The following is a 19401-nucleotide window of genomic DNA, read 5'->3' as shown; positions in this document are numbered from 1 at the left end:
CTGTTTATAAAGCACTGAATGGTTTAGGCCCAAAATGCATTTCTGACCTCCTGCTAAATTATGAACCATCCAGATCTCTCAGGTTTTCAGGGACAGGTCAGCTTTCTGTCCCCAGAGTCAGAACTAAACATGGAGAAGCAGCGTTCAGTTATTATGCTCCAAATATCTGGAACAAACTCCCAGAAACCGGCAGGTCCGTTGCAACTCTTACTACTTTTAAATCCAGGCTGAAGACTTTTCTTTTTGTCCCTGCTTTTAATTGAACTATTCATATCTTAGACTGCACTGTAACTTTCATCCATGTATTTTTTCTTTTAATGTTTCTTTTATTAGCTTTTCTTTTTAATGACTGATTTTAAATGCCATTTTCTTAATGTATTTCATTTTTTGTAAAGCACTTTGAATTGCCTTGTGTTGAAAAGTGCTATATAAATAAACTTGCCTTGCCTTGCCTAATAAAGATTTAATGTGACACATACAATTGATTTGTTGATGGGAATTAATGTGAATAAATTTACTCTAGGTTAACGGTACTCTTGCTATCACTACTCACCGACACTATAAACCTTGTCCCTCATGCTTGCCCTGACAACACCGGTAAGCACACCTTCATCTAGGCTGCACTGTTACGTGTCCTGACTTGTAGTGGTTCTCTCCTCTGTCTACACTCTTCTTCTCATCTTTGTAAAATGATATCAGACTGGTAATTGACACAGCCATGACTTCTAGTTAAATTCAGTGTGGCTAAAATGAAAAGCTTTGTTAAAATATGCAAGCACGCGAAAGTCAAATTCAGCTTTATTGTCAACATTTTCACATGTTATACATCCAGAAATATCGAAATATCGTTTCCCACAGTGTGACATGTATACATAAAACAAAACAAAAGGGCCTAGATAAACGTGGTATAGATTAAATAAAACAAAAAGGGCCTAGATAACCGGGGTATACAGTTTAAAATGTTAATATATTTAATTTAAAGTTTTCAAAGTGCAGTTTCAGTGCGATCTTAAGTCGGCGTGACGTTGAAGTCGTGCGACCCTGCTGCTGTACTGGCTTGTAGTTCGTTTATAGCATAACGTTAGCATTTCGCTTTTGGCGAATTGATTTATGATTCAGAAATTATAAAAGTAGGAGATAATCCGGCTGAACAAAACGTGATCCCTCTCTTAAATGTGTGTCAACCACAGACCTTATTTCAAGCTATTTTCCAAAATCCTATGGAGAATTTGCATTGGTTTTTCAAGAAGGAACCGGAAGAAGTTTACTTCCGGGTTTTACGACGCGTCACTGCGGTTCTCTATAATGAAACCAGCTGCAATGGTTCATGAATCCACCAGGGGGAGCCGTGATTGAAAGCTGCCAAACTGGAACTCATGTGAAATAAACAGCTGATAGATCGAAGGTATCTGATATAGCGGATATTTGTTCAGATATGTCACGGATAGGATCATATTCTGTGCTAAATAAGAGACATGTAATCATTTACTAAACATCACCATGTTTTTATTTAACAAAATAATGTTGTTTAATTCACGTTGGCGTAAGTACACAACCATCGCTATGTTTTTAGATCAGGAAAGGCAGCCGGGCTCAAACAAACGATTTTCAATCATCATCCTCACGATCATTTAATGTATCATATTTTCGCGAGTTGAAATGCATGCACTAGCCTACATTTAATTTAATTTTAACGAAATAAATGTGGTTTAATCCACATCATTTACTGTGATAATTGTTTACTGTTGTGCACATTACTTTTCGCTGCGTGATGCACCCCTGGTTAGAAGCTAAACTGCATTTCGTTCTCATTTCGTTCGTGCAATAACAATAAAGTTGAATCTAATCTTGAGCAGGAACAAATGTATTTAGTACATATCTGACATTAACGATTAAACACATTTGTGCATTCTTTAAACCGAGTCAAGCCGACTCCGGAGGTGGCGGCACATTAAGGCCACGGCCCCACGAGGACGAAAACGGTCGTTTGCGTTACTGTTTAGTGTCATATAGACCGTTCTGCCACTCTAGGACGACCGAATATGACAGTAAACGATAACGGGTCCCAAGGTGGATAGAACGGCATACGCAACGCTCTGGGGGGTCCAACGGCTCCGTGTGTAAGCCCTATACGATCATTTTCTGATAATGATGAGGCAATAGCCCCGCCTCTCCCCACCTCTGCTGCTCACTCCCGCGTCAAAGTAAACTGCACACTGAATTCAGATTATTTATCTTTCTCTCGATATGGACATAAACGCGAGTGAAGTCTAATCTGACAGGACGGAGACACGCAGCTCTGCTCACCTGCAGCTCCTCCCGCTGTGATGCAGCGGTGAACGGAGCAAAACACACACTTCAAGTCAGATCATCGCCCTTAGCTATTTTAATTACCTCTCAAACTACTTAAACTAGTTATAAATATGTTTATTTTTACTTTAGGCCGGGTCACTCATTACTGGATCAGCTGCTGCTTGAGACATACACTGACGCTGTCCGAAGAGAGGAAGGAATAACAGAGGCTCCGTGTGTTTTATTATATTATATAGAGTCGTTATTCATTTGTGTTAAAGCTCAATAAATAACAAAGAAGACCTTTGACCGGCACTTTTATAATTTTGTCCGGAAGATTTCAACTTAAATACACGTTGACTGGCGAAAAACTCTGCCCGGTTCGCTCTGCCCCCACCGCGGAGAATAAACAGAAGGGCAACCATGACAACCATGCTTCTTCGCTGCTTTTGTGGAGGAAGTTACAGCGCCACGTACAGGCTCCTGCATATGTACTGCAGCTTCTCCAGCGGTTGGAGCTAAACGGAGCTGTCTCGTGTGGACTTGTTTGAGACGCGTTGCGGCTCGCCTCGAAAGTAGATGAGAATAGCCGATCGCAGCCGGGGGAGGTTTGGCGGATTGCAAACAACTTTAAGGTGCATGCCGCCACCTCCGGAGTCGGCTTGACTCGGTTTGCATAAATAGAATGCACACATGTGTTTAATCGTTAATGTCAGATATGTACTAAGTAAATACATTTGTTCCTGCTCAAGATTAGATTCAACTTTATTGTTATTGCACATATTACAGATACTGAGACAACGAAATGCAGTTTAGCTTCTAACCAGGAGTGAAACAAGCAAGGTGAAAAGTAATGTACACAACCTACAGAATAAAAGATAGAATGAATTGAATGATGAACAAACAGTGAGGGGTACTAATACACTAGATATATACACAGCAGCCTGTGAGCAGTATGAACAGTGTGTATGAATATGCTAAGATATATAAAGTATGAAAACGGGAAGCAGTGCAAGTATAGTATAAAATATATAGATATTAATTTCATGATGATAAACATTGTGGAACAAACAAATGACCAGACCGTTCACCAGCCCCCCACCCCCCATGTTGATGTGAACTCTTTGTTTAAAACGAATTGGCCATCGGAATGTGTGGAGGAATTCCCCCAAGGGGGATGGTCGCATTCCACAGCTCTCCCCCCCAGCCAAGACACACATTGAGTCCAGAAAATGAATGTTATTAAGAGCTGTAAATATAATAAGCCATTCTTCTCTTGCATACATATATTGTCTTCAGACATGCATATATTATGTTTAATATTAAATGTAAACATTGAATGAATCTGCATGAGAGCAAAATGTATAAATATGAGCATTACAATATATGAATATGAGAACAAAATGCATGAATGTGTGAGCGACAATATATGAATGTGTGCTGTCGAATAGTCCACCATTTCCACCGGAAATATCAAACATTTCATAAAAGTGAAAAACAATGAACAAGACTTAACCTATTAATAATAATTTATTATATTTATTCCGTTTGGATGTAGTATTTTTGACTTTGTTTAGAGCAGTGATCTTCTCTGCAGCAGAGAGCCAAGCGCTGTCAGACCGGATCTAACCCTGAAAAGTATTATCATCTGAAATTAATCATTATGTTATTATATACACATTATGTACAATAATATGTATATCTTCGTCTCTCTCCATTTCCTGCCGTCTCTCTTCAGTTCCAGCCATCCCTCTTCGTTTCTTTTCGTTTCGCTTCGTATCACTCCGTTTACCTGATTACCTCACCCCTTCCCTGGTAAATACATCCTGTTGAGCAGGATCTATAGTTTCCAGTATTTTCCGTTTCGTAAAATGATAAAATACGGCGAAGATATTAAAATATGTGCTTCCATTTCTCATACTTTTGAAATGTATTAACTTTATATCATCGTATCTCCGTGTTTACTGGGTCTTTTTGCATGAAACAAAGACTGGGATATAGTTTCAAGCCAGTACGTTCGAAAGAAACACACGTCAATGTTGTCCTGACTGTTGTTTTTATGAGGCACCGGCTTGAACAGGTCATGTGATCTGATCACGCCGGCATGACGGTCGACTCCAAAGGGTTAATATTACATACATATAAGTATTGTTACAACTTGTATTTAGAAATACTCTGTTGTACTTAATGATGCATAAATGTGTTCATCCATTCAATGTGGTATCTGCTATAATGGGGTTAATGTATGATATTACTTAATAATACAATACATTAGAATATATGATATGATAATTACATTTGAGTTTTATTCATTTCTTATTTTATAGTTTTTCATTATTATTATTTTTATTTTTATCGCTCATCTTATTTTTGATTTTATTAATCTGTGCTATCCTGTTTTTCACTCTCACTACTGTGTAAAAACACCCCAACAATATTACAAAAAATATACTGCATAAAGCAAACTATATACTTTATTTTATCTAAAATATTGATATTTTTTCATTATAGTAGCCTGTGAAAACCATAACAAATAAGTGATTAAATGCTACAGTATTCAGCAAACACAACTACAGAGCTGCAAACATTGCAAACAGACTAAGTTCGACAATACCCAGTTGTCTTTGTGTATTTGTGAATGAAGCGCCATCTCATGGTTAAATCCTGTAATTGAACAAATGGAGAACTTTGGCAACGCCCTCTAGCAATTTGGCAACACCCCAAGCCACTGGCATCCGCTGGGTTGTTGACTGGGACACACCCATGTGAGTCCTATCTGGAGTGCTACATCTGTATGTGTTGTATAGGTTTCTGCTCATGGGCAAAAGGTTCTGTAAATTGACAAGATATAGAACTAAAACATCGTAACATTTAGAGATTAAAGAAATTATATTTTCCCAATGATTGCCAGGGACAATTCAGTACTATCTGCCCTTTTTAGAAATTAAATTGTTTATCACGTGTTAACATACTGATAAGCATTAGGTACAATCATACATCCCGACATTTCGCTGACTTTCGTTTTAATAAAAAATAAGGCAGTTGAGTGTCACGTAGGCTATTATACACGCATATTTACACACAGAATGTCTTTTCTCTCATCCTGCACTGACCTGCCCTCACGGTGTGGCTGAGCTGCTTCTCTTCTCTGACACGTGCCCGCGGACACAGCGCCCGTCCACAGCAGCAGGCTGAGCAGCATCACGTCCGTGTGTATGGTGTCCAGCAGCCCTCTCCAAAGGTCTCACAACTGCCACTTACTCCCACAACTTTTCCCGCACAGAAGGCGCATTCTCAACTCGCGTTGCGCCGTACACACAGTGAGATTCTATACATGGATGCCACTGCATTTAATCTCAAAGAGGAGGGGGAGGCTATTTCGCCTCAAATCCTCCGCGTGAGATGGCTCGGATTTTATCTCCGTGCGCTCGGTGAAGTCCGAGCAGGAACGCAGGGCACGTTTTCTCCGCCTGGTGGCAACAGCTGACACCTGTGAAGGTCACAGGGATGCAGGATATGATCTACATGCGCCCTTTCATATGCATGTGTCAAAGATTTAATGGGAGCCAGGACTCAAATCCCTAACATCTGCTTTATTTTTATTTCCCCCACAGGTCAGGTGTTACAGGCTGATGGACATTTTAAACCTGCACAATCTTTCAATGATTTATTATTTTATATATTCAAATTTCTTTATTAGGATAAACCCCTTGAGGTGAATCACCTCGTTTTCAAGGGGGTCCCAAGAAAACAAATAACAAACAAGTACAACATACAAACAACATTCACACACATACATCGGAAGAAATAACCAAGAAATTACAAACATTCAGCCTAAGCATACAGCACATGGTAATACATTATAGGCGGTTACATTGAATGCATATCATTGGGTAGAGTAAAGTAGAGTAGCTGTACTATATATACAAAATCATAACAATAAAGACTTAGAAATAAAGACTTAGAAATGGGCAATAGGTGGGTCATCTCATGAGGAGATGGTGAAATAAGATGGAGCCTCAACAACCCTTAAACAATAAATAAAGTACTTCAGGTCATACAAAAACATTCAACCTTGAGGTGAGACGACAATGCACGCTTGAACAAAGTCAGAGTAGGGAGAGATCTGATGGTAGCAGGTAAGTTATTCCAATCAGCAGGAGCTTTAAATTTGAAGGCTCTTTTGCCAATGTCCTTTTTAACTAGAGGAACGGTGAAGAAGAGCTGAGAGGTATGTCTAACTTGGTGGGTTGATGTAAAACGAAAGAGATACTGTTTCAAATATGGGGGATAATTAAAGTTGAAACTTTTATAAATGAACTCAAGCCAGTGCAAATGTCTTCTCAAATCAGAAGAAGGGAGATTGAGGTTTAGGTACAGTGCACAGTGGTGTGTATGGAAATCACAACCGAGAATAAATCTACACATTCTATTGTAAGCAATGTTTAGCGGGGCTAGAACAGATTTCGGAGCATTGAGATAAACAACGTCACAATAGTCTAATAAGGGAAATAGCAGTTGGGTAGCAAGTTTTTTCCTAACTTTTAAGGTAAAACAGTGCCGAGAGCGGTAAAGAGTACCGAGACCAAAGTTTACTTTATGCAGTATATGATCAATATGAGGTTTGAATGAAAGGTTAGAGTCAAGCCATACCCCTAAATATTTAAAACTGTCAACTCTATGCAGAATTGTACCATCATTGCAAGAAATATCACATGAGCCAGTCAAAGATTTGAGTTTGTGTCGGGTACCAAAGATCATAGAGAAGGATTTAGTTTTGTTCAAAAGTCACTTGTTCTGGAATAGCCAGTCTTGCAGGAGGGTGAAATCTGACTGGAGTGAAACTTGAATTTGAGAGAGATTTGGTTTTGATGTGTAAATATATTTATTAATAAGACTGATTATTACTTAGATTTATATATTTGTATATTTCAACAAATCATCTGAAAATCCTCTATAGATTTTAAAATGAAGCAATTTACCAATTATTTCTAATGTGTGTTATAGGAGGTTATTTTTGTGTCTCGTCAAATGTGTTAGTTATGTTTATGTATTATGTCTGTCATTTTCATGTTTTTTCACATCTGGTCATGTCTGTTTAGTTAGATCCTTCATCTCTAGTCAGTCTCTGTGTTTATTGTATCATCAGAGACATCACACACCCCGGCCACTCACGTCCGACAGACGGTTCAGGTCAATAAAATCACGCACCAACAGAGTGAAGAACAGCTTCTCTCCCAGAGCTGTGGCCTCCATCACTCCCACCCCTGTCCAACCACAAAACTCACTATAACTTTGCACACATACAAACACACTACCTCCCATCAAAGACTGCAGCCAAAAATACCATATGTTATTTATTTGTATATTTATTAAGTATCAAACAGATATTTTTAGTAACTATTTATATTTAAACGTTGTAGCTTTTCTTTATTAAATTATCTTTAAAAATGTAATTAAAGATTCTGGTAAAGTGCATTTAAGTGATGACCCTGATTATTGCTACTATCTCTGCTTTATCACTGCTTTTATGGATGTGTTCTTATTTATGTACTGCAGTGAGAGATGCCAACTGAATTTCGTTACACTGATGTGTGATGACAATAAAGATATTCTATTCTATTCTATTATTGTCATGTCTCTTTTTCCATTTCTTTTTTTATTTTGGTACTTACCTCTTGTCTTTCATTTCAGGCCCTGTTTCTTCCTCCCCCTGTGTGTTTTTCCCGCCATCATCAGTGTCTGCCCCGCCCCTGATTGTTTCCACCTGTTCCCACTCACCTCATGTTTAAATAGCAACAAATCCTCCAACTCATACGACCAAATGGGCCGATTGTTCAGGCCCTTATTACGACCAAATATGTTGTTTGTTCAAGCGCTTAATACGTCCTATAATTACGTTTTAAAGTTTTCGCCCTCTAGTGCTCCCGTTGAATGCAAACGTTACAGATGGTCATTTATTCACAAATAACCCTCTCTGTAAAATCCTAAATTGTAGGATAGTTTGGCCATTAAAACGCTTTTTGATTAGATTTCTAGCGAGAAGTGTATATTGTACTTTTAGAATCCACGTCCAGTGGATATGTAGGATCTATAGTTTGATAGATATTACGAAGATGATTTGAGGTATGCGGCAGCCTCCATGTAAAGTTACGGGTTGAAAACAGTATTTCTGGTCTCGACGTTTTCATAATAAAACCAATGATCAAATGATTTAACAGTGATATCTGCAGTACTCATCAACTAAAAAACATCCGTTTATCCTTGTTAATTATACGACATTTATTGGTTTAAATTGTGTACAATGCTTTTGTGTTTTTCCCATAGGTTTTTCTCTTTCGATTCTGAGACACCTTTCTTTTTTCAGAGGTTTTGATAGGCTAAAACATCGATTGTTTTAGCCGCAATGCATGTCGGGATATGGTGTTTATGCGATATGAAATTGGAAAAAAAAACGTTTTAAATAAAATAATACTTTATTCCGAGTGTTCTTGCTTTTCTCTTTGGAAGTCATCACATAACGGCATTGTAATACACGGTTAGGCTGCATTACATATTACATATCTGCCATAGATATTTATTTATAGAGCCCTGATCAGAAGACCTTTTGACAAACTGTAAGAAATGCCGCCAAAACTGAATACGTGACGTGGATCATAAATATATTAGCAATTAAACAACATCTTCCATTTCTTTTCACACAATACGTCTCCTTGCAGTATCAACACTAATTCGGCTGACTTTTATATTTGATCCAATTGGTAGATAGGTTATATTTACACCATAACGGTGCACAGCTGATAGAAAGGGATTTTTTTGTACTTTTTAAAGATATTATTTACTGAACTACCTTTCCAACTCCTCATGAAATTGACTGTTACAGGTCTATACAGGTTAATGGTACAATGCATAAGCTTCAAATCGAGAGACTGAAACTGTATTTTCCTTTACCGTTCTGTTTTAATTTCACAATAAAGTTAATAGTCATATTATGTTTGATATCATTATGTTTTATTAACGACACCACTGGTTTTTTTAACCCTAGTGGTTAAAGCACGTTGTTGAATTTTGTTGTTGAATAAGTTTTATTTGATGAAAACATTTAAATATTAAGAGTAGCCTACATACAAAATTGGGGGAAAGTAGACGGCATGATAGAAATATAGAATAGAAAATATAAAGAAGATACTGTAGTGATCTCTACAATTAAACAGTTTAGTGCAGGACGTCCAAAGATATTATGTGTCGAGGTCCTGACAGTTATGTAACAGGCTCTTAATCCAGAGAGAGTCTCGACTGTAACCCTTGGCTGGGGGATAGAGCCAGGGCAAGGCAAGGCAAGTTTATTTATAAAGCACCTTTCAAGTGCTTTAAAAATGAAAAAACATTAAGAGCGTTAAGAAATAGTCTTTGCCATGGGTCAGTGGGGTTATTACAAACTCCATCAACATGATATTTTGTTCACAGTCTGTCCTTCACTTTTGTTTTACAGTCAAGTACGGATGCTTTGGTCCTCATTTCATTTGTACCCAACCTGAGCTGTGAAATCACAGAAACATGAACAGTGCCCTGCACCTCTTCATTTCCTCACATGATATCTATATCTTACAAAGGTTAGACAGCCTTCTGTATTTACACATTCTGATATTATGGTTGGATATTATACATAGTTCTTTGGCAATGCATCAACATTAAAGCAAGTAGTGATATGTTTTTCTCATGACGTTTTGTTTAATAATCCTAAGTATGAAACAGTAGACAGAATAATTGGACTGCTATTAACAACAACAAAGTGATTAAGTTTCAAACTGAAAATGAAAAGAAATAGGGAAATCAGAATGAGATATTCAATTTAAAGTCTATTATATAAAAGTTAACCAAAAACCAGAGGGGGAAGAAGTACCCAGCTTCTGTACTTAAGTATAAGTAGAACTACCAGAGAGTAGGAATACAATGTTACAAGTCCTGGCTCATGGTGAAGATGAAGACACGATGAAGACATGATGAAGACTCAGGCTCATGGTGAATACATAATGAAGACTCAGGCTCATGATGAAGACTCAGGCTCATGATGAAGACATGATGAAGACTCAGGCTCAGGGTGAAGACATGATGAAGACTCAGGCTCATGGTGAAGACATGATGAAGACTCAGGCTCAGGGTGAAGACATGATGAAGACTCAGGCTCACGGTGAAGACATGATGAAGACTCAGGCTCATGGTGAAGACTCAGGCTCATGGTGAAGACATGATGAAGACATGATGAAGACTCAGACTCATGGTGAAGACATGATGAAGACTCAGGCTCACGGTGAAGACTTGATGAAGACTCAGGCTCATGATGAAGACATGATGAAGACTCAGGCTCATGATGAAGACATGATGAAGACTCAGGCTCATGATGAAGACATGATGAAGACTCAGGCTCAGGATGAAGACATGATGAAGACTCAGGCTCATGGTGAAGACTTGATGAAGACTCAGGCTCATGGTGAAGACATGATGAAGTCTCAGGTTCATGGTGAAGACATGATGAAGACTCAGGCTCACGGTGAAGACATGATGAGGACTCAGGCTCAGGGTGAAGACATGATGAAGACTCAGGCTCATGGTGAAGACTCAGGCTCATGGTGAAGACATGATGAAGACTCAGGCTCAGGGTGAAGACATGATGAAGACTCAGGCTCATGGTGAAGACATGATGAAGACTCAGGCTCAGGGTGAAGACATGCTGAAGACTCAGGCTCATGGTGAAGACATGATGAAGGCTCAGGCTCATGGTGAAGACATGATGAAGACTCTGGCTCATGGTGAAGACATGATGAAGACTCAGGCTCAGGGTGAAGACATGATGAAGACTCAGGCTCAGGGTGAAGACATGATGAAGACTCAGGCTCATGATGAAGACTCAGGCTCAGGGTGAAGACATGATGAAGACTCAGGCTCAGGGTGAAGACATGATGAAGACTCAGGCTCAGGGTGAAGACTCAGACTCAGGGTGAAGCTTATATATCCCTTCCTCCACAAACCTCTGTTGTCTAGACCCAACTCTCCTGTTTTACACAGCATATACGGTACTGCTCCATATTAACTATTTAACATTCATAATGTATTGCTGTTTGAACTCCTTTCTGTTTGTGTTGTGCACTGACATTTGTTTTATGTTGACTTCATAATATTAAGTTTACATAATGAAATTCACTTAATATTATTGCTTTAAACTAACCTAATACAGTTATGTGAAATATATTGACATAATACATGTAATAAAAGTCAATGTTTCAGTTTGTAACAGTGTGTGTTCTTTGGTGAGACAGTATTAATGTCCATGGGCATGGGAGGTTGACAAGCTCTGCTTTGTTGTAAGATATGCTGTTTGCAGGATTATCCAAAGGCAGGCTTTCATTTTCCTTTGCAGCCTTAGATTATGTTTGATCCTCTTATATTGTTTGATAGATTATTAAAAAAACAACATGGCAACAGTAAATCCATTACAGCAGGGCCGTCTGCTGACAAGGAGTCGCAGCTCAGAGGGCAGCTTCTGTCTGAGGCCTGGGTCTCTTTACATTAGCTGTGTACATCCATCACACCTCTGACAATATCTCAAACAATACAAAACACCTCTCTCTGTAGGACTGTAGGCGTGGCATTGAGCAGACTTCACTTTCAGATTCAAAGACATGCATCAGTTGTGGTTTTAAATATGTAAATTAGATTACATTTCATATATTTTATGAATCCCAAATTATGATGTTTTTGAGTATTGCAGCATATAAAAAAGACATTGCACATGATACAAAATGTATCATAAAATGTACATTCTTATTTAGAATACTGAGATGCATATCCCTAGAGTTTAGAGTACATCCCCAAGGCCAAACTCCAGAGCTTCAGGGATAGAGCCTTCTCTGTGGCAGCCCCGAAGCTCTGGAACTCCCTCCCCCAAGACCTCCGTGAGTCTGAGTCCCTCACCCTGTTCCAGTCCTGCCTCAAAACCCACCTCTTCAACTCTCAATAAGCCCCCCCCCCACCCCCCAACCAACTTCCTCCTGACTGCTTTTCTGTTTTGTTTTGTTTCTTTGTTTCTTTTTGTTTTTGTTTTTGTTTTGTTTGTCTACCCTCCCTCCCAAATGTAAAGCGTCTTTGGGTTCAAGAAAAGCGCAATAGAAATAAAATGTATTATTATTATTATTATTATTATTATTATCATTTAAAAATATAGAAACATACAGAATAATTTAGAAAACACTATAGACTAATCTATTCCTATTACAACTATAAACGATGTATACATTAAAAACGGTGCAAAGTAGTAAAAATAAAAAAATAAATAAAATGCAAAACCATCAATATTGGTGTTCCAGTTCAGTAAAATAACATTAGAGGTAAGGTGTTGAGTTTATTTATAGGGGATGTATGATGTCATTATCAGGTTCTTACTGTGCTTGTATTGCAACACTTGTTTACATGATTTAATGTCAAAACAAAACACGTGATCGTTTCAAAACTGTCTCTCTGAGTTTACCTGAACTCACCCTCTGTCAGAAACTCTCCGTTTAAACACCTGTCTCTATATGAGACCATCCCCAAAAAGCCCAGTCTGCTCTCTGATTGGCCTGCAAAAAGGTAGTATGATGGGGTGAAGATACTCATATGGGGGTGGTAGGGGAGTTAACTCCAAATGGTTTGTTGAGTCCCATGTTTTCTTACCTAGGAAGACCACAAACACACTGACTGGGAGGTTACATTGCACATGTATGGGATGGGATGCACTTCTCATACCTAACTACTTAAGCTCAGTCACTGAAATAAAAATAACTCAAAGTTTTTGTCTAAGAAGCATCCATTTTGTCAGCAGAGTTCATTAAAGTGTGTGTGTGAGATATAACGTATCTAGTTCACATTTTGTCCTGAGAGTAGTGCGAGAGGAAAGGTTATCACAAGGAAGCATGCATGTGTGCAGTACTCGAGAACTCTGCCCACACATTTGATCAAGGCCTGAATCCAAACCAACAAATGGGGAGTGGGAGGGGGTTATCAAGCCCTCCCTCAGTGAGTCTGCACTGATCCTGACTTCACCTGCTGCTCTGACCAGCAGTAGCGTGGCGTGGGGAAAAAATTAGGGGAAGCCAATAATACGTCCTTTCTTTTGGGGTGGGGGGGGGGTGTGGTGGTCAATGTAATAACGTAACCAGATGAGTGATTACAGCGCCCGGTATCATTTTACACACATTTGTATCATACAAATGCAGGACTTACACACGCCTGTTATCTGACCGACAGGTCCGCACGCACTCTCCAGCCGAAACTCTAATAAGCATTCATTCACAAACTAAATCAGGAGACCTTTAACGTTTTACGTCCGGTTCGCTCCTTTGTTCCTCGCTGTACACAGCTCCAGTTTGGGCATTGGCCTGTCATCAGATTTTATTTGTTGTTGCTGCTGCAGCGGAAGTTTAGTACAATTATTTTTGATTAAATACTCCAAATCTCCACCCTCCATAATTGCACTTGCTTCAGTTGCTTGCTACTTTCTAACGGCGGTGAGAGTGGTGCAGTGACGCTATCTATCTTCTATCGATTAGATTTATGATTTGAAAATGATAAAAGTAGGGTAGACATGTGGATATTATCCGACTGAACAAAACGTGCATTTATCTAACAGGTTCGTTTTCCACTGACCTTTTTTCAAGCTATTTTCCAAAATCCTATGGAGAAATCCCATTGCTATTTTGTCGAGGGAAACCGAGCGCAGCTTACTTCCGCTTTTTGGGACGCGTCACTGCACCACTAAATTGATGCGATTTGATTGGATTGTGAGGCAAGGGAAGCCAGTCGCCTCTGGCTTCCCTTGGCATGGCCCTGACCAATCACAGGTTGGCAGGGGCATGACGTGAGCCTCATCTGATTGGTCAATCCCTCCATTTTTTTTCACCAAGGGAAGCAAATTTCGGCTAGCCTCCTCTCGCAACAGAGAGTGCAATATACTGTTTCACCATAACATCTAGAGGGGCGCTGTTTCACTCTTTGTAAAATACTCAATGAGAATGGGGGAGAGACGGGCCGGCAGCAACACACAACAAAGAATTTCCGAAACTAAACAAAGTGTTTTTATTTATTTATTAAAATTATAACTGTTAGAATATGACATAGATATATGTATATTGTATATGACTTATATTATTACTGTGCACCACATTGTCTATGTAAGTAGCTGCGACTACTAACTGTGTTCATTGGTTAGCTGCTGTACCACATGATTGATGATGTCACTACCTAGGGTATAAGACCGTTGGAAGTCACGCCCCTTCTCTGTCTGTCCTCAAGCCTCTTGAGATGTGTGCCTAAAATAAATAACGCCGTGATGAATGGCTAAACTTGAACGACTGAGATTATTCACCTTTCTGCTGCAGGAGACAAAAGGTTTAAGTCTAAATCTGCTAACAGGTTATGGGCCCAGATAACGACGAATGATTCTCAAGTTCGGGAGTACGCGCTAAGAGTGCTAGTTAGCAGCCGCGTGTTAAAGCTAAGTTTAGCAGGGAAGCTAAAGCTAAGCTAACAGGGCGCTAAGCTGAGCTACCGGGAGCGACAACACAGAAAGACATGGCAAACTCCCACAGAAGTAAATGGCCCTCGTTCAACGGGAACGCAGAGGAATACGAGCTCTGGGAGGAAAGGATGCTGTGCTGTATGCATGGAGTAGGATTGAAAGAAACGATCCTACGAGCACCTACGGGAGACCGGACCGCGGAGGAGCGGATCGCGGACGAGAAGCTGAACGAGGACGCATATTGTGCGTTGGCTCCACTTCTCGATAATACTAGTCTTGGACTTATATTCAGAGACACTAAGGACCAAGGCCGAGAAAGTCTCAAAGTTTTGAGAGAACACTTTATCGGTAGAGGCAGACCACGGATTGTAACTCTGTACACAACGTTAACCGCGCTGAAGAAGACGGTCAACGAGACGATGACGAAGTATATTATCCGAGCGGAACAGATCATCACGGCACTCAGGAACGCTGGCGAAGCACCGAGTGAAGGATTGATGATGGCGATGGTAATGCGTGGTTTACCAGAGAAATACAAGCCGTTCACATTACTTGTGACACACGGAGATACGGAGCTGACGTTGGGACAGTTCAAGGCGAAGCTAAGGAACTTTGAGGCCGCAGAAGACACAGATTCAGCCTCGGACGTGATGGACGAACGAGTGCTGAAGGCCCAGGCGACGCCGGGGAAAAAGCTTGCCAAACGTTTCCCCCGAGCCGAGGAAGGTGAGCGCAACGGGCTGGTGTGTTGGCGATGCGGAGAGACGGGCCACCGGAAAGACGAATGCACCAAGAGAGCGTGGTGCAGTCATTGCAAGAGCAATGGGCACACGGACAACGCGTGCACAAAGAAGAATCGTCAACAAGATGGCGCCCGGAGGGCACACGCACAAGATGGCGGCGGACATCGGACCGGTGGTGGACATGCTGCGGGACGAGACGACTGCACCTTCAAGGTGCAAACAGGAGGTGCCAGCCTACTGGGACAGCAGATGCGGACCCACCAGAAGGGATTGCTTGTCGACACGGGAGCGTCGTCGCACATAATCAACGACGAGAGAAAGTTCCGGCGTTTCGACACCAACTTCAAGCCGGAGACCCACTCCATGGAGTTAGCTGACGGGAGGCGTACTTTCGGAGTGGCACGAGCCAGAGGAGAAGCACAGGTGTGTTTGGTTGACAGCGAGGGACGACGGCGTAATGTGACCTTAAAGAACGCATTATATATCCCATCGTACCCCCAGGAACTTTTCTCCGTGAAGTCTGCAACCACCAACGGTGCTAAGGTATTCTTTAAAGAGGGTAATGATGTACTAGTATCACCTAATGGTTTGAGGTTTAATATTTATGTCCATAAGAGGATGTACTATTTACCAACCGAGTGTGATGATGATATGTGTCATGTCAGCCATGATATTCAAACATGGCATGAGATCATGGGGCACTGCAATTACGAAGACGTTTTAAAGTTGCAGGAGGTTATCGAAGGCATGCATATCAAGGGTACTAAGTGTAAACCTGCTAAAGAATGTACAGTATGTATTGAGGGGAAGTTTACACAAACAAGGAACAGGGATCCGACAGACAAGGTTAAATCACCACTTGAGCTGGTGAATACGGATCTAGTTGGTCCAATGAACAATGTGTCCATTGATGGCTTTAAGTATTTACAGTCATTCACTGATGTGTACACAGGGGCAGTGTTCGTTTACTTCCTGAAAGCAAAGAGCGATACACCTCAAGCCACTGAGAATTATCTGGCTGATGTGGCTCCCTATGGGACGGTAAAATGCATCAGGTCGGATAATGGAACTGAGTTCACCAGTAAGCAGTTCAAAACGCTACTGAGGAAGAACAAGATAAGGCACGAGACGTCTTGTCCCTATTCACCTCACCAGAACGGTACTGCTGAAAGGGAAGGGCGCACTCTCTTTGAGATGGCCAGGTGTATGCTCATTGACAGTGAGCTACCTAAGAGTCTCTGGCATTATGCTATCCAAGAAGCAGCGCATACGAGGAACCGGTGTTTTAATAAGCACACGGGCACTACACCATACTCAGCACTGTCCGGGAAAAAGTGCAATTTGGCTAGCATGCAAAAATTTGGTGCAGTGTGCTATGCGTACCAGCAGGACAGGGGGAAGCTAGATTCTAGGTGTGAAAAGGGGCGTTTTGTCGGGCATGACAAGGGCAGTCCCGCCTACCTAATCTACTACCCCGACAGGGAGAGAGTGCAGAAACACAGGTTGGTGAAGTTTGTCACTAAGACAACTTGTGAGAGCGAGACTCAGACACAGCTGTTAGAGCTGGACCTGGAGAGAGACTCTGAGGGAGAGGTAGAGACCACACAGCCTGGTGTTGTACTGACTGACGGTCCACAGTCTGCACGAGAGGATGATGGCGAGGAGCACTCTAGGGTGACGCCACATGCCTCAGACAGTGTGAGATATCCCAGGAGGGAGCGTAAAGCCCCGGGGTACCTTAAAGACTATGCTCAGGGAGAGACTGAGGAGGACGACAGTACACTCATCAGTGTAGACTATTGCTACAAAGCAATTTGTGGTGTACCTCTGACTTTTAAAGAGGCCATGACATCCACTGAATCTGGAAAATGGGGTAAAGCGATGGATGAGGAAATCAAGTCCCTTGAGGACAACCATACGTTTACCCTGACTGAATTGCCAGAAGGCAGGAAAGCAGTGGGAGGTAGATGGGTCTACTCAATTAAAGGGGACATTGACGGAAACGACAAACACAAGGCTAGGTTTGTAGCAAAAGGCTATAGTCAGCGGGCAGGAATAGATTATGGTGAAACGTTTTCACCAACAGCTAACCTGACTAGCATACGGGTGCTAATGCAGAAGGCAGCCCAAGAGGATTTGATCTTGCATCAAATGGATGTAAAAAGCGCTTATCTCCATGCTCCCATCGATCGGGATATTTACATGGAACAACCTGAGGGGTATGTAAAGGAGGGAGAAAAGCTTGTCTGTAAGCTGGAGAAGTCGATTTATGGCTTAAAACAATCTGGGCGTAACTGGAACGAGATGTTGCACAAATGCTTAACGGATGACTATTTCACCCAGAACCAGGCAGACCATTGCATTTATGCAAAAGAATCTAAAGAAGCAAAAGTAATTATTGCTATCTGGGTTGATGACCTTATCATCGCAGCAAGCAACATCGAGTGTCTAGAGAAAGTAAAAAGCATGCTTTCTAACAAATTCAAGATGAAGGATTTGGGGAGGGTAAAGCACTTTTTGGGGATGGATTTCAACCAGTCGAATGACTGCGTTACAGTATCGCAAAGTAAATATGTTTCAAAGATACTGGAACGTTTTGATATGAGCGAGTGTAGGGTGAGAGAGACACCTTGTGATCAAAAGTTGGACTACACCGAAGACGCGCCCAAGATGGCAGATGTGACGATGTACAGAGAGGCTAAATTTAAATAATCATAAAATCATAAGAACATGGCCTTATAACCAATATTATAAAACGGATAAGTCAAATCAAGCAATCTGATTGGTTCTTAGCCGTGATATACTGAGCGTATACCACCGGTAGAATTGTAAGTTACTTTTCACAACAAGTCAGTATCCCTCCGCGTCTGAGAAAAACAGTATACCGCAGTTTGCTTTTCATACTGAAACAAGAAAGCAGCGGAGAAGTAATGGGGCAGAAGCCCTCCTTTTTGACGCAGCGGCCCAGACATAGACATCAAACGCCAAAACATATTCAGTGTGCAGTTCCTTTGGCATTAGGGCAGGGATATCTAGATACTTTTGAAGGTTTAACATAATGAATTGTGCTACTTTTAAAGCAAGCAACGATGTTTTCAAATCTGTAATCAAAGAGGTCCGCAAAAACGCAATCGACCAATCAGATTGCTTGATTGACTTGTCAGTTTTATAAATATATTTAAATTTCTTCCGTTACGAAACAAATTTACAAAGCTTAAAATGGAAACATTTAAGATTAACTTCGACCTCCGGGGGGGGGTCTTACTATAGTATCGAGGAGTGGATTGAGCAGTGCCTATCTCCAGAAAAAAAAGCACCTAAACTACGACATGCAGAGCTACGTGAAGAGCAGGTAGACCAGGTGTCTCAGACTCCAGGCCCGCGTGCCAGATGTGGCCCGCGAGACAGTTTCTCATGGCCCCTTTGTTGATATCATGTAATAGTGTTAATCTGGCCCGCGCGTTTACGTTTGCGCTTTATATTTCAATTTTATTTTTCCCGCTGCTGCTGCTGCTGCTGGCAGGGAACTGCTGCGCGGAGTTCCCTCGCCCCTCCCCCCTCCGAGGGAATTCCGCCACACGTCAATCAAATGCGCGCAGCGGAATCAATCCAGACAGAGTGATCCACAAGTGACACAGAGTGGAAGCAAAATATATCGCCATGTCTTCATCAAAACTTTCAGGGAAAAGAAAAATCGATAATGACCACAGAGCATTTCAGGAGAAGTGGGAGACTGAATATTTTTTTTGTTGAGTACAGGGGAAACGCAACGTGCCTTACAGGACTGTCTCAGAAAATTAGAATATTGTGATA

General features: G+C 41.0%; 1 protein-coding gene across 5 annotated transcripts in view; it reads right to left on the bottom strand.

Moving 5' to 3' along the window:
• Nucleotides 1–19401, bottom strand: part of LOC307016864 (gamma-aminobutyric acid receptor subunit rho-1-like) — a 141972-nt gene that overhangs the window by 86455 nt on the left and 36116 nt on the right. For 4 of the 5 annotated variants that reach the window (XM_079646207.1, XM_079646212.1, XM_079646209.1 and 1 more), the window contains exon 2: nucleotides 5406–5782. The exons of the other annotated variant lie outside the window; for it this stretch is intronic. The gene's annotated coding sequence lies outside the window, so the exon portion shown is untranslated. The remainder of the gene's footprint in view (nucleotides 1–5405; nucleotides 5783–19401) is intronic. 5 annotated transcript variants of the gene reach the window in all.

This window comes from Notothenia rossii (genome assembly GCF_949606895.1).
Source record: "Notothenia rossii genome assembly, chromosome: 8".
In the NCBI taxonomy this organism is placed as follows: domain Eukaryota; kingdom Metazoa; phylum Chordata; class Actinopteri; order Perciformes; family Nototheniidae; genus Notothenia; species Notothenia rossii.
This window is presented reverse-complemented; position numbering and strand designations above follow the sequence as displayed.